Below are 25,406 nucleotides of genomic sequence, written 5' to 3'. Positions count from 1 at the left end.
ACTTTCATATAAATACAGCTGTTCCCATCTTTTCCCTAGAATATTAACTTTTTCTAATACACACTTATATGAATCACAAGATTGCATCTCACAATTTATGCCTGCTGGTAGCAGTTACTTGGAAAAGAATTATTTCAGCAAAGCCAGTATAATTACTAATGATCTCATGACTTGTTACTCTTTTTAGATGCTCAGTAAACCATCCGTAAATTCATTCCACCTACTATCTGTTTAACTTGTCAGGCAAGCTTACTGACAAGGGAGCAAGAACAGCTTTTAAAAGGAAGGAACCAAACCAAACACATACGCCTTTGCCCTGAGGGATAAGTGCAACTACTGAGGCAAACCCAAAAAAATCTTTTAATCTGCTGTCGTAAATGCCTGTCCCAACATCAAACATCACTCCAAATAAGCGTGCAGCCACATGCAATGGCCACATGCACAGCAGCTTAAGTTAGTGGGTTTTTACTTTATTCCCCCCCCACCCCCCTTAACTCTTTTCCGAGTTTTTGGCCTCTGAGCCACTCTTTGCCCTTTGCAACCTCTTTTTCCTTTTCCATGGCTCAGTGGAGCTGGCAGGAGCTTGGTTCCTCCAGAGCAGGGAACTAGAAGTCACCTTCAACTCCAAGCAGCTACTCCCCAGCTTCTACTGGCTGGAGTGGATGAAGCAGCCGCAGCAGTTAACAACAATCTGTTCTTTCCTCATCCATTTAAACACTTTGCAATCTCCTTTAAACTTTCCCACTGCTCTGCTAGAAGATAAAACCCACTTGGACAAATGCAAGCCTGAGGCAGTATCTCTGTCTGCTCACAAAGCACTGCCAGGGGGCAGAGAAAAGCCCCTTCTCCACTAAACGGGTCATCCCAGGTTCTGCCCTTCTGACTCTTCCAGTGCCGCTGGCTGCCCTTCCAAACACGTGCTGACATACACAATCTAAAGTCATCTCCACAGAAGTATGCAGGTTCTGGTAGCAAACTGAAGCTCTTGAGCAAGTTAAGTGTGTCGTTTGCAGTTCAGCTAGTCGAATACGAGCTAGATACAGCCTCTTCTCCACCTCAAAACCAATCCCATGGCAATCATATTTGCTTTTAAATAGATTTAAATCTTATGTTGTATATACTCTTCCCAGCAGAGCTACAAACCATCACTTTTCCAATTATTCCATACTCCTGCAGGCTGCCTAAGCTGTACAAAGTCCCCCTAATCTTTTACTTGTTTCATTTCCATATCCTTTTGTGTTTCTTTTTTAATAATCCAAAGGAAAATTCTATGAGGTTGGTTTTTGTTTTATTGGTTTTTTTTAAAATAACTAATGCTCTTGGCTCCAAGAGTTAGTCACAATGGACTGCTCATTTTTTGGCATGTCTTCTGAGTATTTTTCAGCACATTCTCAATGGCATTATGCAATCACTTTGTTAGTCTCCACTGTTTCACTTGGCAGTAAGGTGAGTTATAAAATTATGTCAACTCTTGGAAAAATAGAAAAGCTAGAGGACAGTTTCAGGGGTACACAAACCCTAAAATCACATCCAACCTGGAATTCAGAGATCTCCGCTTGTATACCTGTGATCTCTGTTTTTCACAAATAACCCACATCATCATATCACAGTTTTTAAATGCACATGGGGCTACACAGCTACTCCCACCACCACTCCATTACCCACCCCCCCCAAAAAAAAAAAAAAAAAAAAAAAAAAAAAAAAAAAAAAAAAGAGCACACTTGATCCCATTTTTATTGGACAACCAAAGGTGAAGTGGCATCCAGTTCAGTGCACAAGACAAAGCGATGATGTACAGCCTCCCTCTCTGTGCCCTTCACTATTGCGGTTTGCTATGATACGCATGACATGAGTCAGCACAAGGTAACAAAGCAGAATTTGTCATCACCTTGCCACCTGACAACCCTACTGAGCAGTTCTTGCTCCAGAAATAAAGATTTAACTAGATCTTCTGGATGCCTGAACACAGGTAAGTCTTTCACAGAAGATACACAGCATGTTCTTGCCTCAAGGAAGTCACTGGCTTCTGGCAAGCCAAATGTTTCCAGAGCTAACAAAAATAAACATGGAAATGGTGCTGACAGAAAAAAAGTTGTTTCTTGAGCAGCGAATCTTCTTCCCCCCACCTCCCATGACCCTGTATGCCAGGTAGAATCATCTCTTCAGGGGCTAGGACATTGAAAACTCCAAATGCTCAGAAGTAAAAACTGAAATGTGAAAAACTTGATTTTATCCAAGTGCAGTTATCTGAAGAGCACCTGACATTCAAGCAACTGCTGGCAAACATGAGACACAGGAATGGACGTGTTTTGCCTGTTATCTCTAGACATCTACAATTAAACAAGTAACACAGTAAAGCTTCCCTCACACACAGACCCCAAAACAATCCAATACTAGTGCTGTTGCAAAACAGGCTGAGCATGTGGATCTTTTCCCAACTCCAAAGCAGTTGGCACTGCAGTCTGGGGATCACATTACTTTTTTCAGCATCAGGGCTTGTCATTAGCTGTTAGCACACCAGAGGGGACAGGGTAATCTTCACAGGAGGCAAGGGGAAAAGAAAGGGCCACGTGGGTGGGAGAGAGACTCTCATCCCTAATTCAGCCCTCTCCACACAGCCTGACATAATGTGGCAAAAAGAAGATGAGGAAAAATCCTACTGTCAGGGGAACAGTCACAAACTGACAGCCCTCAGAAATGCACCGTGCTTTCTGATACAGCAGAGCATGCAATTTTATAAGGAACAATTAGAGCAATGCATAACACCCAGTGGAGCAAAGAACTGCTGACAAAAGCTATTGCATCTATATATGTCAATATTTTCTAACCAGTATCTACAGAAATCTCTATAAACTCCTGTCAGAATGAAATATGCCATAAACAAGAATTCACATTTTTAAACAATGTCACTGTAATGAAATACCATACATCAAGTGGACAAATAAGAGTCTACAAGTAAAATCTGTGTGGTAAAGGCAGAGCAACCAAAACCCGTGCCTCATTTTTGTAGCTAGAAGAAACTATTGTTCTTTTTTCAGTGACTGCATTCCATTCTTAACACGTTTGAGACCTGAAGAAATGATCTTGAAAGGTTTTAAAAATAAAATTGAGCTAATATTTGTACTTCTCCTCTAAGCCAAGCTCTCCTCTGCCAAGCACTCGTGTAAGTATTTAATTGCAGTCTCATGCATTAATCAAAATCATTGGGAGCACAGAGAAGAAATTCACAAGTATCTGCAAGGACCACAAAGGTCAAAGTAACAAAAATATAAGTTGTTAGGCTCTATTTTAAATGCACCTCTGGATATTGTCAACATGAATACAAAAAAAATTTTAAAAGGCTAACTGTATGAAAAGCCAAGAGAAGATGTAGAAGTTATTTATGGCACAGTATTCCTTTTTTCTTATTTTAAATACAGAAACAGCCCTGGATGAAGAGTCTATGCTTACAGTGTCTAGTGTACCATACATGACCCTGCCAAATCTGCTATAGCAATGCATGAAGCACACATATGCAGACCCGGATTTTCTCTTCCAGACTTTATCATTTTGCCTTCAGGGCATTTCAATTCAAACATTGTTCAGAAAACCACTACTCAGGTAAGCATCTTTCCCTGTGTTTTATGTAATACCCATTCAAAGGAGAGCAAAATAAGGTCCTGAGCAAGAATAGCCAACTACTTTTACATGCTTGAAGAACCTCTGCAAAAGCCATGGTTTGGTGCTTGTAAGGGAATTCCAGGGATTGCTGTTGCATTAAGCAGTGCTTTGCTACTTTAGAGGGTCTCATTGAGTAAATCTACAGGGGATGCCCAAACTAAGAGAGACTCAAGTCAGATAGTCCACAGGGTGAAGTGCTAAATTCATGGCCCTACTTTGAACTATTGTGTTTGCTTTATCACAGTATGCCAGTCTCTGCGATGGGCCTCCCACAAAGGTTACAGGCAGCTGAAATGCAGGAAGAGGAGGAAACAGTTATAAAAAGAAGCAAAGGGATAATCTGCGGTAAAGAAGAAATAAGGGAAGGAGAAGACCCCAAAATGTTTCTCAGGCACCTTGCTCCCCAGAGCTTTTTATTCTAGAATTCATAAATGGAGTCAGCAGACACTTCTTTGCACGCACAGCTTTGATAAGCTCTCACAGTCTGATAGCTTCAATAAAGCAGAAACAAAGAGTGAGTTTGCCTTTATTACAGCACTATGTGGTACACCATAAACAACTGCTTAGAAAGAATAACTAGACAAACACTTCAAACTGCATTTGTCAGATAAACTGGGTAGAAAACATTTGGTGATCTTATCAGTCTTGCTATTGTATTTATTAATTTGCTTTTAATCCAGCAAGCAATAGCATCGACAGATTGTCTCTTAGTCATTTATGACTTCTCGTTCTTTTTACTCCTCATCCCTCAGAGGGCCCACTAAAAGATTGGGGCATTAGAGAGAGGAATGCTTGCAAACCTTGCCAAATCCAGGGAATGCAGCTCAGCCATCTGAGCTTGATCTCTGGGCCAGGGTAGCTGCATGCTGGGGGTTCTGGTGCACAGGTACATCTCTGCTGGGCAGAGAGGGGAAATCCCTCCACTCAACTTTGCAACTCCTCTGCAGGCACCATGAGGGGCCCCACCAGGGGCTGTGGGGACAGCAGCCACAGAAGGACTTGAACCCTTTGGTAATTTAAGCCCTGTACAGGATTTACCATCTATCAAGAGCAACAGCATAGCTTGTATAAACTTCAACAAACGTATCTACCTGGATGGAATTGCTTAGCTGCCTAAAATTATCTGAAAACATGCAAAAAAGGACTTTATAACAATCAGGTGTGCATAGCTGGGAGTTTATAGGGAATATTCTATGAACAAGACAGTTGTGAACATACATAAAGCTTCTCAAAATTTGGTAAGCTCTTTGCATATTAGGTAGAACCACAGTCGCTCTGCACTTTAGCATAAAGTTCATTTGATATACATTGGTTTTAAATATTCTTGTAAGTATCTGAAAATCACATTTATAACTTAAGTCTTTTTAGAAGAAGTTCAAGAAAGCTAAACTTAAGCACCATCACTTTCTAGCAGAAACTCCCCCACCACTTTTGGGGTGCCCTGGAAGGGGGTGGAAAAAAAAAATTCCTAAAATCTAATCCACTATCCTCTATTTTTAAGAGTAGCCATGCTCTTGAAAATATGAGTAAGGTAACATTCCACCTTTTATCTAAGCAGCCTAGAAAAATTCTCCTTTCCAAAGGAAAAACATAAGCCAAGTTATCTATTACCCTGTATTTCAGAGGTCTCATCTCGGATGGATCTAAGCATTACCTCCTTCCTTTTTGTAGGCTTGCATTTTTCACCCATTCCTGTCTTAGAATTAAAACACCATCCCAGAGTGATAGTTGCCAGTCACTGGTGTTATTTGTTGTAACTGCCTCCTGTTGGTCACAAGTCACTTGGAAAGGAGGGGAGTGAGCTCTTCTTTCTAATTGCCTTTCTGTAAGATTGCCTGGATATAGATCCCTGGGCATAAAAAGGTTCAAAAGTGATCAGACAAGTTTATGGAAGAAGTATCTACCAAAAGATATTAAACATGAAGGGAAAGGCTGTGTTTGGCTTAGAGAATCAGAATGCCACAAGAAGACTCGTTCCCATCTTATGCTTTTTTAACCTGTAAAGTTGTTGCTGTTCCCCATTGCTATAATCTTCTGGGTAGTGAATGTATGTTTCTTTCTTTCACACTGGTTAAGTTGCCACATAAGAGAATTGTGCCATCAGCAAAACAGACATGTTCTAGCACCATTTTTGAGCTATGTGACAAATGTGTATGTCTAGGATTTTCTACTATAGCCAAGAGCAGTATTAAATAGGAGGGTGCAAGGGAGGTTTCCTTTTCACACCAGTGTTTATGTAAAAGCAAACACAATTTAAGTGACTTATTTGAACATGGAAGTTGCAACCTGATTTAAAGCCTCAGTGCTGTGAATTTTTTTTCTATTGGCATATCCTAACATTCGAAAACATGCCAGAGCAAATTGCAGTAGGAACTGTCAAATGCTCCCTCAAACCTGTGCAGTTAACAAAAAAAATTGTTTCATTGCTACGCATTACTCTCTTTCATGCTAATTTTGTGGGTGAAAAACTGGTTAACACATCATCTTCTATGCTGTAGGCAGCTCAACTGGATTTTCTCTACTAAGGGAGCAGGGGGTACTTGGAGGACAAGCAGCAGTGTCAGGGGCCCAGCACTCCTGGGGTGCAGCACTGCAGCTCCCCTATACACAACTGCACTTCTCAAATGGGTTCAGCTGCACTTGTTTCCACTTTGAAGCAGCTACTCCATCACTGTGCCACAGCTTGTTTGGAGTTGCAAATAGGCTAAAAAATTAAGCCTCTTCTTACAAAGATGGGCTTTCCCCAAGACAGGGGTTAATTTTAATGATGGCATTAAAAAGTATTCTCTACCCATAGCAATATCATGGATGAAAAGGGACATTTGCTGAGTTTACTCCCTGTCAGCTGAGTGAGTTTTCATCCATACTAACTATCTATTCAGCACCAATCCTTTATGTGACTGAGGTCACATTTTCTTTTCAATAATAATTTTGTATTTCATATCCTTCTTGTGGAAGGAGCCACCTGACCACACCAAAAGCTCTAATGCTTGGAACAGCTCTCCTACCCTCTGCACAACTTTTCTTAAGGCTCAAACAAAGATGAGAACCTCTGTAAACCATCTCAGAGGCATTAATTTTAGTCACTCAAATCTTTTCAATGGCTCATCAGTGCTGATGAGCATCGTGATTACATTTTCAGCAGTAACTCAAGCAATGGCTCGCAGTTAACTAATTGTACGTGCACCGAGAAAGTAACACTTGATATTCTTTTAATAATGCATCACTATTCATTTACCAGTAGCCCAATAACACCATGACTATTATATTCAAAAAAAGGTTCTTCCCATCATAAGAGATAACCTGCCTGTATAAAAGAAAAATATCTGGTAACCTCTTTCTCCTAATGGGACTCACAGGAAATCATACATACCCCTGCAAATTCCTACAACAACTATTTTATTGCTTCAGGAAAAGGAAAACAAAAAATCACTCATGAAGTTAAACAGCTATCATTTCTGCTTGGCATTTTCAAAACAATAAATACATTAGGTAACTGTTCATGCCTTCAGGCCACTGAGCTCTGACTTCATACCACTAACTACGTTGTAAGAAACATCTCAGCAACATGCATAGTTTGAATTATTCAAATCCAAAATGTGAAGTAACAAATTCCCCTTTTTAAAAAAAGTGCTAATAAATTATCCTTTCTGGGACTGCAAGCAAGAGATTTTCTGTTATTTTTAATGCTAACAGCCTTAGCTGAAGGATGGGAAGGGCTAATCCTTAGGCAAATGTTGGAGTTGTCTTGGCTGCTTCCAAGAGCTCCAGAGCCTTCAGTGGCATTTAGCCACAGTGAAAGCCCTGATAGAGTGCAATGTACTTGGATCCTGCAAATGCCATGGCAAACTTGTTTGCTGTTTGGGTGGTCTGTACCCTCAAATGCAAACATTTGGACCATGGATCCTCCTATGCAAGTACCAAGTGGTGGGTGGGCTACACTCCATGTAGCTATGTTCAAATCTCCTGGGTTGGCAGCAATCCCCAGTCCAGCAGACTCCCTCAGCATATGCATAATTTTAAAACACACTACAACATTTAAACCATGGACATGCTTGGTTTATTGGATCAAGGCATGAGTATCTATTCTTGTGGGACTTGCTTTGGGCAAAATTCCTAAGCTTTGGCATTGAAGGCTTTTTTCCTGCACTGTCCAAAAACAATAAAAGCAACTGTGAAATAGAGTACACAAACCATTTCTTCCTCCTTCCCTCCAATCACCTTGCAAGTCCAAAAAAGGACTGAACATAGTCTGTTCCAACAGGCACAAGTTTGAGGTTTTTCCATTATAAATATTTATTTCGGCAGCCTATCCCGATTTGGTATAATTTTGATGTGATACAATCCTGTTTACTTCTGGTCTCTGCCAACATTATCTTCTTTTTCTATTTTGGTTCCACTAAACAAAACATTTAAATGAAAAGCACACTATTTTTTTTGTGTTCTAAAATACACACATCTGTTATAAATACCTAAGCTTTCTAGAACCCTCAAAACACACACCTCACGCACTCCAACATCCCTAGACTTCCCTTTGGCAGTATGCACCAAACCAAATTGAACAAAGCTGATCCTAACATGAGAAGCTGCAGCAAACAAAAACGTTCAGGTTCTTGAATTTATTCTCGGCAGTTTCATCAGTATGAACTTTTTACACCCACTAAACAAGTTAGAGATTGCCAAGTAGCAACACACACTGGAAGTCTTAACAGAGTCTTTCGGGGTGAAACAACATCCTGAGGTCATCTAACTGCTCCATTTTTGAGGAATGTGAGGAAGTGTATGAACAAACAACAGACACACATATGTTACTTGTCTTAAAAAAAAAGAAGCAGGAGAGAGGGAGGAACCCAAGCCAAACCAATGGTAGCTACAATATAAACTCCTTTAACCTGAGCCATTAATAATTCATCTTTTATCAGCATAAACGATATGCAGTTCTGCAAGCTCCTAGTTGTTGAATTTCTGTGTACATAACCATGACTGCAACTGTTACTTCAAAATAAACAAACCAAAGTGTTAGATCTAGAGGTCATAAAAACAAGCAACTTGCAAAAAAGGCCAGCTGAGTTCTCCTCTATGCATAAAGGCCAGGTAATACCCCAGCAAACTTTATGAACTACTGGACCTACAATGTCATGGTACATCCAAGAGTTCTGTTGGCTTATAAGGACCTTATCTAAGTAAGAAGTGTTGGCTCTGATGTGAATCATCAGATGCTGGCAGTAAATGCCACATCCTTAAGATTTTGCCAGTGTTTCCACAAGTAGACTGGAGACACATGAGACTGACAGCAGCTCCACCCCAATATCCTCAAGGTGTCCTTCCCTTCCCTACACTCATCAGAGTCACAAAACACATTCACAGGTTACCTACAGGTGGTTCCCCACTAAACATCCTCCAGATCCAAACCACAGTCAGCTGTCCTCAGTAGCTAATGGCATTTAAAACAATGCAGAGTTCTCAGGGCAGCCCCACTTTTATGATCTGAGGAGGGGGCATTTTAGGTTATGACCATCACTGGGAAGCTTTTCAAAGAGGGTGGGTCTTGAGGAACCATAAATTTTAAAGATCCCCTTTGCACTGTCCCCAGATTGATCCCAAAACTGCTGTTATCCTATTTTCAGTAGTAACACTACTTAGTTTGTATAGGTCGACTTTTCCACAAGACCAGAACCAGCATCTCCTTCACAACCACAGCAATGGAACAGATGACTGATCAAAGTCAGTAACGCTGCCCCCTTCTTCCCCCAGCCAAATATCCAGGGGAGTCCAGGCAGGGGTAGATTGCACCACATTTAGCTGAACTGGTATATATACTGTATAAGGTCTCATTTCTACTAAAATCTGACAGCAAGTGCATACAGAATCTCAGGCTGTGCAGCTGAATACCCAGTATGGGTGTTCAGATTACAGTGCTTCTCTGCTTTTCCAAAATGCCTTTTTCCCCATTTCCCTTTATTCTTCATAGATGACAACAGTGCAGGGGCTGCAGCAGACAGACAGGCAGGTGTTACAGTTTGCTCCAAGTATGGAATGGCTTTGATTCAATCTTATCTTGTAGAGTAGCTTAGCCAAGAGTCACTGCTTTTAGTAGGAAAATACACTTCAGGCTCTGCTTTCATCAGCTCCATTCCAGCTGTCCTAAAAGACTTTTTCAATCAACCAAGCAGCTCATTGTCTTCACCTAGACTGCTGGCAAAAGATGACTTCTCCGAGCTTCAAATATCCTTCTAGGGAGCAGCACAGGGATGGGGATCACAGGAGTCTCCATGTGAGGCAGCATTACTGAAGCCCTGTCCAGCGTTACCAGACCAAGGACTACTGCACTGGTTTAGTTTCTCTGTATAACCAGATAATCAGTAAGAGCCTTGAATACCATAAACCACAGGTTATCTGAGGACTGTGGAGACCTTGCTTCCTCTTTCTCCTCCTGAAGCTGCAGGTGGCTTTGCCATGTGGGTACAATGTTAGGGGTCCTGCCAGCCCTGTGCCTTGAGGAAGGATGTGTGATGTGGCTGTAACCCAGCTCCATGAAAGGCAGGCAGTCTCAGGGGACCACTGGGTGGGTGCAGGCAGAGCCCTGCAGGATTCCTCAGGTGCAGCACCAGGAGCCCTTGGCTGTATTCTAGATAAACATTAGCGCAGCCAACACACAGTCTTTGGAGCCAGCAGAAAAGCTTGTTTGCTCTGGGGTTGGATTTCTTAATTTGTTTTGTTAGGAAACAAATAAAACCTTACCAGTGGCAAACTATGCAAAACAGAGGAAACCTCTTGGACTGCCTCAAGACTCACAGTCTCCACAGCAGAAGGAGCTTTAACAACAACATTACTTACATTGCTAATTTAAATCAAGATACACTGCAACATAAAACTTAAAAGAAATAGAGATTTAAATCACTGTGCTATTTTATCAAGTCTGCTCCATTCCTTAATTACTTTCCTAAGGAAAAGCCCATTCAATCTATAAGAGCACAGCTCAGTTCACTAATGAAATTGCAGCTCTGTACATCCAATTTAACTCTGTCATTTTCCAGCTTGTAAAGAAACAACAAAAAGAAAAAAAAAAGAAAAGAAAAAAAGAAAACAACAACAATAAAAAAAAAGACAAAGCTTTGAAAAATTAAAACACCACCAAGTAATATTTTCTATAGTATCATGAACCATAGCTGCTAATGTCTTTGTGCAAAAGACTAAAAAGAAAGGCTAAAGTCTAATCTCTTGCATTTCCAGTTTCTGCTTTTGGGGTTTTTTTAATCCTCATCTTCTCCATGTGATTTGTCTCTATATTTGGTATTTTATCATGCTCCTCTAGCCTAATTCTAAACCGAAACCATTTTAAACAGCAGAATTACTCTCATTTCAGTCTCTAGCAGCTGGTATTCCCAGAGCTTTGCATCTTGTTTGTTGCCTTCATGACTGTTTGCGTTCTGGCTTTGTGCAGGCCCTGCTCCTGCAGTCTGACTTCTTCAGGCAGAGCCCTGCAGAGCCAGGCCTACAGAGCTCCATCACAATCGATAGCCAGAACAATGTGCTCACACATACCCAGCAGCAATGCTGCACTCCCTTCCTTGCTATTAAACTCAAATGGGTGTAGATTTATAGCTTTCCACAGTCCACACTTTGCCAAACTTAATCTGTACTTGCTTCATTCTTCAGACTCTCCTATAACATTTTAATTATTTATTGCTTTCTTATCTAAACTCCTTCCAGTTAATCTGTGTCATTCTGACACTGAAAAAGCACAGAAATAAAATAGCATTTTAAATGCAGATACCACAGCTTTATAAACCAGGCCTGTAAGTTACAAGCAGGCTCTCATTTAACTTTGACCAAAGTCTCCTTCACCGCTGTTGCTCGGCAAATGCCTCGCCCCACTGAAATGTCTGCTTGGGTTTCTTCTGTAAAGGACCACACAATACACTTGGTTACGTACAAGGCTGAACTTCATTGACTCTTAATTCACATTCTTCATGTCTCAAGCTGCCCTATTTTGCTATTTTCCCCATCTTTAAATGCACTTGCAATTCCTGTCTATATGTCTTGTACCAGCCTGGAAGCCAGGTCTCCATGCTTGCCTGGGACTGTGCAAACCTCAGCAAGACTGAGGACCTGGACAAGGTACACAACAGCTCCCTCCCATTCCAGATGTCTGTATTACCTTCCAACACAGACCAAGCATCACACTCGAAGGCTGACAGCCATTCTCCACTCAAAACATTTCTCTTGTTATCCCCTCTACAGGTCACTCCTAGTCCAGACTGACTGACTTTTGCACAAGTCCTGTACAACAGTAACACCTCCTCAGTGCTATCTGTATGATTTACCAAAGAATAGTAGTATTCCAACAACTGGGATTCATCTACCCTCACCATGAGGCTCTTGTTACTACAGAGAGCTCTGCACAAGTGCAAGCTGATGAATTCTTCACAACACCATTACCCAGAAATCATTAAGTCCCCCACAGTCATTTTGCTGCGCTTTTCCAGACTTCCTCATTTACCCATGTTGAGAATCTCAGCCCACACTCAGCACCCATCACTCTGTAGCTCTGCCAGTTCAAGTGAAAACTAGGGAAGAAGACCTGGCACCTGGAATTCACTGCTGCTCAGTACAGCTGTATTTTCTCAGACCTTCCAGGAGAGAGCCCACGTGTACTCCCTGCTAAGGCACAGACCACAGAGATCTCCACAGCCTTTGTTCAGCATCTCTTGCTGAACACTAGCCTTGTGTCTGCCACCATCACACTTCTTTCAGCATGGCCAGAAACCCCAACCACACTCCTGCATGCTCTAAATAATTAGCAACCCATGTGTCACACAACATAACCTGCATTACTTTTCCTCCCTCTTATCTACCTTCACTCCTTACTGCAGTAGCTGAGTATCTTCCTGTAAAAATCAATGCCAGGGAAGTCCCTAATGTATTGGTGGAGGCCTCCAGCACTTCTATTTTTGGCAAAAATTACTTCCCAATGTAGGATGTAAAACATTTATATTTTAATAACAGCAGTTTCTCATATCTTGGCTACATTTTATGAGTGGGGTTTTTTTTTGCTTCTTATCTCCACAACATACTTTTTTAATAAACTTAATGGCAATCCTCTGATTTTAATTTCAGTTGGAATATAGCCAAACCACTAAATCTACTCTGGAGACCTACTAATTTATGGTCATCTTTTAATAAGTTGTATTTGCTCTGTTGAAGCACCTCTGGGTGCAATTGCAATGGAGCTATTTGCAATTGCAAATGAAGATTGAGGCAAATTTTCTAAGCAAAGAAATCCAGAGGGCTGCAGAAAATACACGCAAGAGATACATACAACTGCACCTACATGATTGTATATAATTCAGTGAAACGCCAAATTGCTACATACTGTGTTTGAACTAGACTACAACAGCCCTTAGGAAGAAATGTGGGGTTTTGATTGCTTCTGTAGGCAAACCTGGACAAACCTGTGTCATAGATGCATTATTCAGAAGATGTCTAACAGAATTATAATACATTAACATTTTAACCCCTTAAGATATTTTTAAACAAAAAAGGGATTTAATGCAGCAAATTAAATCAGTGAAATTAAATCAGCAGTGCCAGGAAATGAGGCAAACTTCCAATAACCACTAAAACTAACAAAGAGATGGTGGGCACTCAGTTTGTATAAAATATACCGCAAGTGCTGGCCACACTACATTTACAACTTTACAACAATTTAGAGGAGGCTGATAGACCTCTGTCAAAGTTGAATCCTTCCCCTTCTAGCATCTTCTGTCAAACCACAAAGAGACAACAATAAAGGAAAGAGGAAATAAACACATTAAGAATTAGCAAATAAAAAATACACCATGAATTGATTTGGTCTATTGCATTCTCCATGGTTTTTAGATTTGCCTCCTCCTTCACATGATTAATTCTTCTGCAGACATTATTGCATGGTATGGTACAACGGAGATGTTAGAATCAAAGACAAACTGTTATTATAACCAAGTAAACATTGCATGGGATAACACAATATATTCCAACGTATTTTGAAACCGCAAAATCAAGACTGCAACCAAACTGGCAAGATGATGAGGAGGTCAGACAAATAAGTAGAAAGTAAAAGCTGCAAGCTGTACTATAAACTAACCACCTCAATCAATTTAATTTTGATCCTTCTCTGAAAAGGTTCTGCTTCTCACCTCCCCATCCCTGAAAAAAAGCACTCCAAAACCAAAAGACAAAACCACTGGTCAGCTATAGATGCCCTCAATTCTTCTGGTACTATGCAGAGAAGGCACTAAAGAAAATTCGACTTCACATTGGGATTCAATAACATTATTCAGGATGTCTTCAAGTAACATTCCAGACAAACAAGCTGCTTCTCAGGAATACTGCTCACTTAAGGGCTACTGGATAATTTCCACCTGCCAGCATAAGAAGCCAAGCACTACCTCCAGAGTGACAAGCTGTGCCAGAATCTGTCTCACGAGGATCAAGAGAAAGTAATTGGCAAATAATTATGACTCCTAGCAAAACTGGAATCTCAAAGGGCACAGAATGTGGGAGAGGGAAACTATCAGAAATTAAGCTTCAGGTTTTTCAACATTTACTGCAGCATTTGAATGACCTCTCCTGTTCTGCAGGAAAACAAAGGCAGTACCAGCAGCTACAACCACATCCACAATCCAGTCATTCTTAGCCTGTGGAACAAGTTAATGCTTGACATAGGTCTTCGAAAACATCCTGAATGGTAAATTAAATAGCACAGAAATTAAGTCTAAATACAAGCTATCACATTGCTTAGAGCATAAACCAGGTGCCTGGAGAGGATGGAGAAAGCAAGCACATCATTAGAAACAAAAATGCTGAGTCAGACTGATCACTTATTCCTTAAGCAAAACCTGATTGCATCTTGGCCTATGCCCCACTCAACTCTCAGAAGAGATTTATTTACATGATAAGCAGGAGAGAGCAGCAGAAATGGCATATCCACTCCTCTCCTACAGATGAACATCTCATGGAAGCAGAAAAGGATGATTTTTGGATGGTGATAGTGAAACAGCTGTGTATCAATAATGGTTTTCAAACTTCTTTTAACAACTAGGCTCCTGTATTTTTTATAGTGGCAGTCTGAAGTCTAAGTCTAACAAAAAACTTGACTTCCTTTCAAAGAATCTCATAAAAGTCCACGAGCTGGGCCTCTGTGTCCACACGCTACCCAGGCTGAAATCAGGTCTTTGCTCTCCAACTCCCTGCCCTGCTCAGCTCCAATCACTGCCAACCCCTCAGTTCCCTTTCTGTCCCACGAGGCTACTGCCATCACACAAGTTGCAGCCCAGGCTTCTCTGGAGGTGGTGAAGCCAGGAAGACTTGCTTTATCCTAAATAGATAATGTTTGACTGTTTCTCTCCTGAAATACATTTACAATGTTTTTAAACAGTCAAGCCCAACAAGCACTTCCTCCATGCTGTAATTTCAGGCAATTCACTTCTGATTTCCACCAGACCCTCCTCTAGCACTTCTTGCCCACAGGACACAAGAAAACGACTGCCTGGGACAAAATAAAATAGCTCAGTGATGAAATGAGAACATTGAAAGGACTAATCCATCTCCACCTAATGAATATGTGCTCTACTCACTCTGGGACAACATTTAGAAATGTGTTCTATATAGTTTTCATGAATTTTATAGCCCTGGCAGTGCTTCATCACAGACCTGACCCCTTTGGACTCATCCAAATTCACAGCACCTCACCATGCACAACAAATGCTGACAGTAAAAGCCTGTTTCCTTATTTAAAAGAATAATTTCAGTGGATACAGCACATTACATTAAGGATTTCAATTTTTATTATAGCTCTCATAGAAGAGCTTTGAATAATTGCTGCCTTCTAATCTTTATAATCTTTAATTTTTGTTTCATAGCAGACTGACTGTTTCGTGGTTATGGCAGAGAAAGAAGGAGAATGAATAGGAATAGGGAGTAACTCAAAATTAAACTGGAAGAGATACACCATCAAATCCTACTCTTTCCTGTTAGCAGAAGTATTTAAACAGAAACAGAGCTTCCCTTACAGGAAGGGCAAACAAGAAATAAAGTGAAAGAATATAGTAAGATTGTTTAAAAATCCTTTTAGAATGGGTCCCTTCTGATTCAGCATATTCTATGATTCTATGAGCTGACTTAAGTAGTGCTTGCCCTAAAAAGTGAGACAACTCATTTTTAACCAAAAAACCCAATGTAATGCTGATATACAAGATGTTCCAGATGAGTAAAGTCAGAGATGTACAGATTTCTCCTCCCTCTCCCAGACTAAATGGATCCTAGGTGATAGTTCAGTCTTTATAAGAAAATTCAAACTTGCCCCAAGACCCTAGGAAAGGCTTAAGATACACAGGACTCTGAGTATTATGGTGATCACAAGAGAGTAAACAACCTGTACATGTTGATTTATCAGAAGTCAAACCTTTCTTACTTCATAATGATTTTTATACACCAGTCTCCAAGCAGCAAATATGCTAATTTTTTTTTTTTTTTTTTTTTTTTTTTTTTTTTTTTTTTTTTTTTTTTTTTTTTTTTTGTGCAGAACAAAAGCTATGTTTATTTTGAAGTGTTCCTGTGCCTATTTGTTTACATAACATTATTTCAACTTTGAGCCAACGGAACACAGTTTGCAGAACACAGGTACAGAGGTAATGCTTCAGCAATGTGGTCTGAAAAACAGACATTTCCTCCATTGCTTGTAAGAAAGGAGGTCCAACAAGCTCTTAGGCCCAGTGGGAATCGTGGTCTGACAAGCAGGGATAAGTACAAAAACCATGCAGTGCCTGAGGTTATAAACACAGTGTGCAACTGCTGCTCTCAAAGCTTCAGATACACAGGACACTGGCCATTATCACTGTGCTTTATTTTCTCCATATGTCATCTGTGAATTCAGATAAAAGAGTACCAGGCTATAAGAGGTGTGGTATCTTCAAGGACAGGTTAAATCAAACTGTGCCATGAAAACACCATTTTCACACATGTATTTTTAGTATAATCCCAAGGATATAATTTTATCTTGTTCCCACACAGCGTCTTCTTATCAAGTCCCACAGTCTGTGTTATAATTCAGAGCAAACAGCCTCAGCTGCTGCATGCTGCTGTTGCAAAGAAAAGCCAGGACTATTTATTGGCTTTCAAGCACCACAAAGTGAACTGCATTGCTTGCATAAAAAATGTTACTGAAATATCTTTAACTATTGCCCTTCTTTCCAAATAGGAAAGTCATCTTAAAGAAACATAAATTCAGAGTAGGATGACCAGATCTAAGCGCAGCTCATTAAGTGATGCAGTGATTTTAAAAAATTAATCATAGAGTCACAGAAAGATTTGGTCTGAAAGAGACTTTGAAGATTATCTCCCTGCCACAGACAGGGACACCTCCCACTAGACCAGGATTCCTAAAGTGCCATCCAACCCAGCCTTGAAAACTTCCAGGGATGGGGCATCCACAACTTCTCTGGGCAACTTTTTTCAGTACCTTACCACCCTTATAATCTCAGGGTTTAGTTAGAAAAATAATGTTGTAGCCCTTAAACTGGGAGATTTGAAAGTGTGAACTATGTGAAATCTTTATGCAATTATTAGTCCAAATCCACAGTCACTCCAAAATTGTTCCAAATAGAGTGAAGGGCATTGTATATTTGTATTTCTTTAAGCCAGTAGTCTTGGTGACAGGGGGAGGGAGTCTCAGAAAACATTATCACTTTTTTTTTTAATAAGCCAAAATTTTTCTTCCCTTCTGTTCAGGTTTCTACAGCTGTTAATAAAGTTGGGCCTTTGTGCTAAGCTGTACAAGCCCTTTTACATTGCAAATATTTCAGAATTACACTGCAAGTGTGACAGATCCAGGAAACAAATCACTGTAGCAGAAGGCATTAGTAACATCTTCCTCCCCCACTTCTTTCTAACCAAACATGAGAAATTTGGATATTTCCATAGTTCTCTCATTGTGGGAAAGTCCTTGTCATTGACAAAATAAATACAAATTGTAATACTTTACAATGAGGTACTGTAATGAACAATCTCAAGGTTAAAACCTTGGAGAAGGAACTGGATGTAAGCTGTAGATTCACTATTACAAGTAACAGCTAGAGTGCCAGTATGCTCTAGGAAAAAATCTATAACTTGCTATCATATTTCCTGAATAAGTTCTATTGCTCTGGAGAGAGCTGATGAGTTCACAGCACCTTCACTGCTGATTAAAGGTAAAACAGTGTTCCCCTTAAAATCTGAAACATAAAAGCAATTAATAAGCACATACATGGGAATAAAAATGACTGCTTTCTTCTTTGATCTCCAGAAGTACCAACAGCAATGGAACTTCAAAGTGTTTCCTAACTGCTGAAGTTTTTACAAGGACATTTCCTTTCTCTTTTAAACCCTGATTAAATGTGTGCCAAATGGTTTGGCAGAAACTCCATCACCAAACATGGAAAAGCCATTTGATGCAGGTCTCTGTATACACAAGTGAATGCACACACATTTCTGAGAAATGTCTGTTTCATCTTCTACCAGAACCACTAGGGCCAGTCTCACACAAAACAAATTGGCAGATAAAGTGCAGAAGTAGGATTCCTTGCAACACTTCTTTTCTCAGGCCCTCTCTAGATGTGGTTTATGGTATTTTAGAGTGCTGGGACAGCATCAGCAGGGCATACACCTTCTCCTGAAGAGGCAGCTCATGGGGCCAGAGAGCTGTAGCTGCAAAAGCAAGGCTGTCATCCAGCAAAGAAGACTTGACTGCCTTTGCCTCCACTTGCTTCCTTTCAAATGGGCAAAGGAATTCTCAGAAACAATACCTTCCTAATATGATTGTTTGCTAAAGGAGACTTATCCCAAGGGATGCTGGTAGCCCAGGCCCACTTCTGTACTCTGAATAATCAGGCTCTGTGCCAAGCTGTGGGGGGCTGCTGACTGAGACTACCACTTGGACAGGTTGCCTAGGCTCTGAACTGAGATAGAGGCCCCTTCAGAAGCTCATCAGCATGGCAATAAATTAAAAAGCAAGTGAACATTTATTTGATGTCTGTGAAAAGTCAATAAACCTTTCATTGCAAAACCAGCAGTAGGTAAACTCCTTTTATCTCAACACTACCATTTTTGTTCTCTACAATACAGAAAGCCATAGAGCTTTTCTACTTAGCAGGCTTCTTGATCTGTGTAAATCCCTGCCTTCTTCCTTCTCAGTGATTTTAATAGGTACATGCAATTCTAAAGCATCCAAGTCGACAAAATATGTGTATGGCTCAATCCACATCTTCTTTCCACTAATCTAGTTTAAAAAAAAAAGCACAAGATGTAAGGCTAGCATTTTTATTTCATGTTCAAGATATGGGTCTTCTTAGAGTACTATGGGTCTTCTTAGAGTATTACCAACTGCTTTCCTTTTCTCTGGTCTCCACTCACAAACAGCAGTAGACTCCAGAAGCTTTTTGGGGGGTTTTGCTCATTTTGGGGTGTTTAGTTGGGTTTTAAGAGTTGAGTGAATGTTGTAGTCTGCCTTGCCCATTTTCTATAAAAGCAGAACTAGAAGAATGAACATTTTCTATCAATCTGGCACTTCACATTTTTAAAGTTTAATATAAATACAAGTACAATGCTTTCAGGTTGGAGTTGTTTTTGGGTTTTTGGTTCATTGGTTTGGGGTTTTTTTATTGTTGTAAATTTTGTTGGTTTTTTGGGGGTCTTTTTTAGCTGTTTGTTTTAAGAAAATTATTGATTTTGGAGTCTTACTTTTAAAGCAGTTCTGTGACATAGCAAATCCTAGCATGCCTGATTTCAACAAGATATACAATAGGATGAACTCATTAATATTCATAGCATCACATGCATAAAGCATTCATGTATGGAAACAATTATGTATTGTATTGGCTATAAAATCTGAAGAATTTAATTAGTTCATTACTACATGTCAAACTGGTAATGAAGTGGCACAGGACATTATTGGTCTGTTTATTATTACTTTAGTTAGGTTTTATGTTGAAGGAGATCATCTGCAAGTTGGAAAATAAAGATACTGAACCCTGCAATCGCAAGTGTATCGCCAAATTTTTGATGGCTCTCGTACATGAGAGACCTAGATTAAAATCTATCAGATGGCAAACCATTCTGAAGAATAACAAAACATTCTCTTGATCACTGTTTAAGGTCTGAATACTGTAGTCTTCTCCATGGCTTGATACTGCTTTTAAAATTTTATCTTGTCATAATTTGAAGGAAAACAAGTGCTTGTTTCAAAATGTCCTCCCCACTGTTTTAACTATTTACCAGAAGATCAATACAGTGATTTTCTGCCACCTCTAAATATACTCTTTGCTTCCACAAAGATTAATATATAAATTGGAAGCAAAAAACTCAAATACGAGTGAGATTACCACACATGCACAAAAAAAAGCTTTATCTGGGAAAAAACTAGAAGCATGACGTATCGACAATTGAGAAATCGATACAGAGATGGGAAGGCTGATTCACCATCAGAATTCATTTTTATTGTGATTTCCAAAAGCTTATTCATTATTCTAGAAAGGCTAGTAATTTTTTACTACAATGATTAGGTTAAACATCACACAGAGAAACTTACACATTTACAACATCTCTTGCTTGCAGAAGTTTGAACCAATCTTCTTTTCCTGTCCTCAATCTTGATCCAATCTTCTTGTAATCTTCAAAGCTCTGTCTGTTCTTGCCAAGGCACCTTGGTTATCAAATGGTTATCAAACTGGCTATGCTAATTAAATCCACGTCCTATGTACAAATCTTCTCCATTTCTCTTATTTTTATTAATTTTAACACACTATAAAATACAAGGAATAATATACCAATACATAATATAATGCCTAATACATATAAGCCTATTTTAACTAATTTTCTAATCTACTTATTGAGTCCCCAATCTCTTAGGAATTGATTCAGCCAATCAAACCCATCATCTGCTTGCAGTTTGTTTCACCCTCTTTCAGGGCTGATGCTTCAGCTCTCATCACAATTCCTGCAACATAAGCTGAATCTGTTACTAGATTAAAAAGAATTTTTTTTTAAAAGCTTTGACAATAGTAGTAAGTTCAACAATTTGAGGGGATCCCTCAACTGAGGATATACATTTGATCTTTAGGCACTAGAAAAGGGGTCTCTCTATACTGTTACTGATTTATTAGAGAGACCAGAATAGTCTGTGAATACTGTTAAGGCTTGAAGTGGAACCTCACTTCTCTTTGATTTTTCTATTAATTGAAATAAAGGTGTTAAAAACTTATGTTTTGGAGGATGTATTGAGATTTGTCTGCTGAATTCAGCAAAGGCCATTTAAATAGCCTCAGATTCCTGAAATATCCAATTTAAATAAAAGGTAGTAAGAGGCAGGAAAATAATGGAAAATTCTACTCTCGCATGAGAAGTGAGTCACTGTCAGGCTTTAAGAACCAGTTGGGCTATAATTTCGTGTTGGGTACTGATGGTTTTGGTTGCTTGGTGTGGTAGAAAATGTCCATTCAATGATAAGCAAAGGGTCTGGTGCCTTGGAGTCCCACTGAAATATTAAAGTGTGGGGTTGTTTTTCTGTACACAAAATTATTAAAAGGAAAGGTAGCTCAGGTGCCCAGCATGCAGCTTGCCTCTGTGAGATAGCATCAGCTAATTTTTGAAGCTTGTGCTTTTGTCTTTAAATGTCTAGGTGATAAGAGGTCAGGCTCTCCCTCTAATAGGGCAAACAATGGCTCCAAATCTGCATTTGAGATTCTGAGCAAGAGAGAAGTCCAACTTATGGTCCCTAGCAATTTTTGTGCATGGTGCAAAATTTTGATTTCAGTTAAAAGTTGCAAAGGTTGTGCCAAAATAGATTGCATTCCTACCTCCCAACCCAGATATTTCCATGGAGATGTCCTTTGAAGCAAAAATCAAACTGGTCATTACAATCTTTGTCAAAAGCACGTGAGTGTCACTTAATTCTAAGGGGATATTTATGTTGAAAAATCATGGATGTGTTTGGGGTTAAAAAAGATAATCATCCAGGCTGCATGGTCCTTTTTTAATATGAGATGGGATGGCAGGCTAAGCATTATCCCCACAAATTAAAAATACTCCAGGAGGTAAAAGTAATGAAGTATTGGTTGAGCGAGAAATAATCCTGCATGTATAATTACACCAAGCACTTGTGGTTTTTTTACACAGGGTGATGAGGAGAAGCATCCTAAACCTTAGACTGATTTTTCCCAGAATTATTAAACCTTACACAAAGATACATTTTCACTGAGCCCAGAAAGTTCTAACTCTGAGGCTCAAGGGATGCCAGAGTGAGATAAGGGGTCCGTTCATCCCAGGCATCAGCATGATTGCTCCTCTGCAACACTGTATTTGCCTGACTCAAACAAGGCCAATTGCCTACGGGCAGAGCAACTGGACACATTAAAAGGGATAATCAGGGGTGCAGCAGCCAAACACAATGTATCCTGTCCTGTAACATTTGCTAAGGTTACCCAATCATTTGGTTTTGGTTGGTTAACAGGCCGTGCCTGAGCACTAGAAACAACTCCCAGTAAATACCATGATATTCAGGAAATCATCATTTATCCTTATTCTCAGTAGCAGCGAGCCACCACTCTGGAGTAATTTCCAATTGTTCATGTAGACCAAACATATACCCACACATTAATTGTTGAATTTGTGCATTATTTCTGCTGCATCTCAATGGATCACATTGACAGCAAGTACCTCATTCTTTTGTGAGATGTACAGTACCACAGTATCCCACGTTCAACACATTTGCATTCAACCCAGGCTTGATGACAAACTGAGCAAGAGAAGGAAAGAACCAGTCCTGTACTGAACTCTCGCTCAAAGGTTTCAACTATTTGGTTCGGGTCCATCAAGGAACAATTCAAAAAACTGAAAACATAAAAGGGCTTTCTGCAGTCTTCTCAGTAGGGGCACCATCCCTGGCTCCCCCTTTCCTGTTAAGAACTTTAAAGACATTAATCCACCCAAATTGGTTTTTCTGCTTTCCAGGTTACTTTTAAAGCGTTGCATGCTTCAATGACCCCTATACAAAATATGACTTGCATAAAAATTCCCCACTGTGTCAGGAGATCCCTCCCCCAGACCAGCCAGTGCTAGGGTCAGTGTCTGCATAAGCAATAAGTGTTTGGTGGCTCTGCAGTCGCTGCAGGACTGTAGGTGGTGACCGGGCTCTATCCCTGGTGCTCAGTGGGGAGGGCACACGGAAGGGAGCAGGACATGGGCTGGTTTTGGTCTGGTGTGGCCACCAGGGCCATCCCAGCAGCAGCCCCACAGGCTGCCCCGCTCCCTCCCTCCTCCTCAATCACATCCATGACCGCCCTCCAAGCAGGAGCCATTCGTATCTCTGCCTCATGGTCAGGCAGCACAGCCAGGTCATAGAGCTTTACACTGACCTTGTCCCAGTAGTGGAGAGTAAAAATAGAAGGGGTGGTATTGGGGAACATGTGTGACATCCACTGTAGGAGTGACTTATGGTCCTGTTTTAGGATAGGGGATCCATGCCTGCTCATCAGGGCTAGCATGATTCTTTCATTGGACATGTTCTGTCCCATACTTTAGTTCCCCTGGCTCACCTGTCATGTTGCAGCGTACAGGCGATTGTGGGCCCAAATACAGTCCTGTCACCATCACAATCAGTTCCAGAGGCATCGTGACTGCCATCAGCTAGCTGGTCCTTCTCCTCACACAGGGCACTGATCATCGACGATTGATAGAGACACAGGAAAGCTCATTTGCCATCAAAATTCATTTTTACCGTGATTTCCAAATGCTTATATACTGTTCTAGGAAGGCTAGTAATTTTTTACTACAATGATTTATGTTAAACATCACACAGCAAAACTTACACATTTACAACATCTCTTGCTTGCAGAAGTTTGATTCAATCTTTTCCTGTTGCCAATCTCCTTGTAGTCTTCAAAGCTCTGTTTGTTCTTGCCAAGGTTATCAAACTGGCTATGCTAATTAAATCTACATCCTATGTCCACAATCATGTATGAACATCATACTCAGCCAATTTACTTGAAGAAGGAGGCCCTTAAAAGAAGAATTCATATTCAGACTTTACTAGATAAATACTTTTAAAAACCTAAAATTAATCTGCAGGCTGAAAAATAGAGCAGTATAACCAGGAAGGTAAAAGCTACCTTCAGTTATATTTAAAATACTATTTTCTTACTTTATCAAAACAAGGATTGGTGTATGTGATGACAGAGACTCTCTCCCTCCTCCAGCTGCTGTGCTCTGACTGAACTGATAGTCAAGTCACACTGTCACAGAAGTAGGAATTGTTCAAAATACCACCCCAGTCCCATTTCCAAGACAATACACCCTAAACAAAAAGAGGAGCAAAGAGTCCAGTGCCCCATCCATCCTCAGCCTTCTCCTGGATGCCTGAAAACCCTGATACAAGTCTTTAGCCAAATGGCAGCAGCACTGACTATCCAGTTCACCAAATGCTAAAACAGCCTTACAAACTGGTTGAACTTTCAACCTAGAGATAAAAGACTCATTGCTGAGCTACACTGTCCCTAGGGTTTCCTCTTTAAAATAATTCAGTCATGCATATCATAAGTGGATCATAAAATCATTTAACAGTGTATTAAACCAAAAGAACAAGCAGTTATGGCTATTTTTATACCTAGTCCAAACTAGGAATTACCCACCTGTTGCTCTGTAGTTTATTCACATTTACCTCTACCTGGCTTCCATCTTCATTCTAAGATGGTGTTCTGAGAGAAATAAGTTATCTGAACAGCTATATTCAAATATACCTGCATACAGATTTCACTGGATGTAGAAGGGGGAGCAAAACCAGAAAAAAAATAATATGCTAAACAAAAATATATCAAGTTAAGCATTCATTCAAAGCACATGAAAAAGAAATGCAACAAATGGTTTGCTGTAGCAAAGCCTTTTCAGATTTCTACAAAGTTGTTTTTTGCAACAACCAGTCAAGGACCAAAGTAGGCATTGCTGGGATTTCTGATTCTGCAGTAACTTTTGCTCCTTAGTGTTTTCAGAGATCATTAGCCCTCACTGCCAGGATATGCACAGGGGACAGACAACTACATTTCACAGCTGAGAGGAGCACGTGTCCGACTAAAATTTTCCTCAAAACACAACTAAGCTATTTCTAAAACTCTTCTTTTCCTCCCCTAAATGAAAACATCATTAAATTTCACAATAAAATGGAAACCATCTAAGCCCTTCTCCCACACTGGTAACAAAAGATACCATTCTCAGGGGTGAAGAGACAACAGCACCTGGAACTGCAGTGACCTGGGTGCTGCAGTACATCATGCCCTGGGCTCTGCAGCAGAGGAATTGACCACTGCTCTTCACTGGCAACAAAGGGTATGTTTCCCTGGAAGGTGATGTTTGTGCAGATGAGTCACATTAGTTTTATTTCAAAGAAAATTAAATAAGGAGAATGTTCAGAACTAACTCATTAGCTGCCTTCGATAGTATATAAATGGTTTGCCTTTAATTGCATTTTCACAGTGAAGTCTCTATCGTTGCATTTCTTATCTTTTTAGAGGAACCTCCCCCAGGGTTTTGAAGAAAATCAACTTTTCCCAATTGTTATACATCAGATGTCAAAAATTATTATAAATTGACAAGCTAAAAAGGATTGTCTCTGTAGAATACCCCTCCAGGCATTCCCATCATACTAGAATTGTCCTTGGATAGCTGGAAAGATCTTTCTCACG

The 25,406-nt window shown here is 40.1% G+C and overlaps 1 protein-coding gene across 5 annotated transcripts in view; it reads right to left on the bottom strand.

Moving 5' to 3' along the window:
• PLCL1 (phospholipase C like 1 (inactive)) overlaps positions 1 to 25,406 on the bottom strand; it is a 187,170-nt gene that overhangs the window by 121,221 nt on the left and 40,543 nt on the right. The window contains exons 1-2 of one of the 5 annotated variants that reach the window (XM_083864869.1): positions 23,268 to 23,724; positions 20,264 to 20,377 (exon numbers count right to left, since the gene is read on the bottom strand). The exons of 2 other annotated variants lie outside the window; for them this stretch is intronic. The gene's annotated coding sequence lies outside the window, so the exon portion shown is untranslated. Of the gene's footprint in view, positions 1 to 20,263; positions 23,731 to 25,406 lie in introns of those variants that run through there. 2 more of the 5 variants (XM_083864868.1, XM_083864867.1) reach the window with 2 other exon arrangements.

This window comes from Zosterops lateralis (genome assembly GCF_965231275.1).
Source record: "Zosterops lateralis genome assembly, chromosome: 7".
NCBI lineage: Eukaryota > Metazoa > Chordata > Aves > Passeriformes > Zosteropidae > Zosterops > Zosterops lateralis.
The sequence above is the reverse complement of the archived record's forward strand: the minus strand, read 5'-3'. Positions and strand labels throughout refer to the sequence as shown.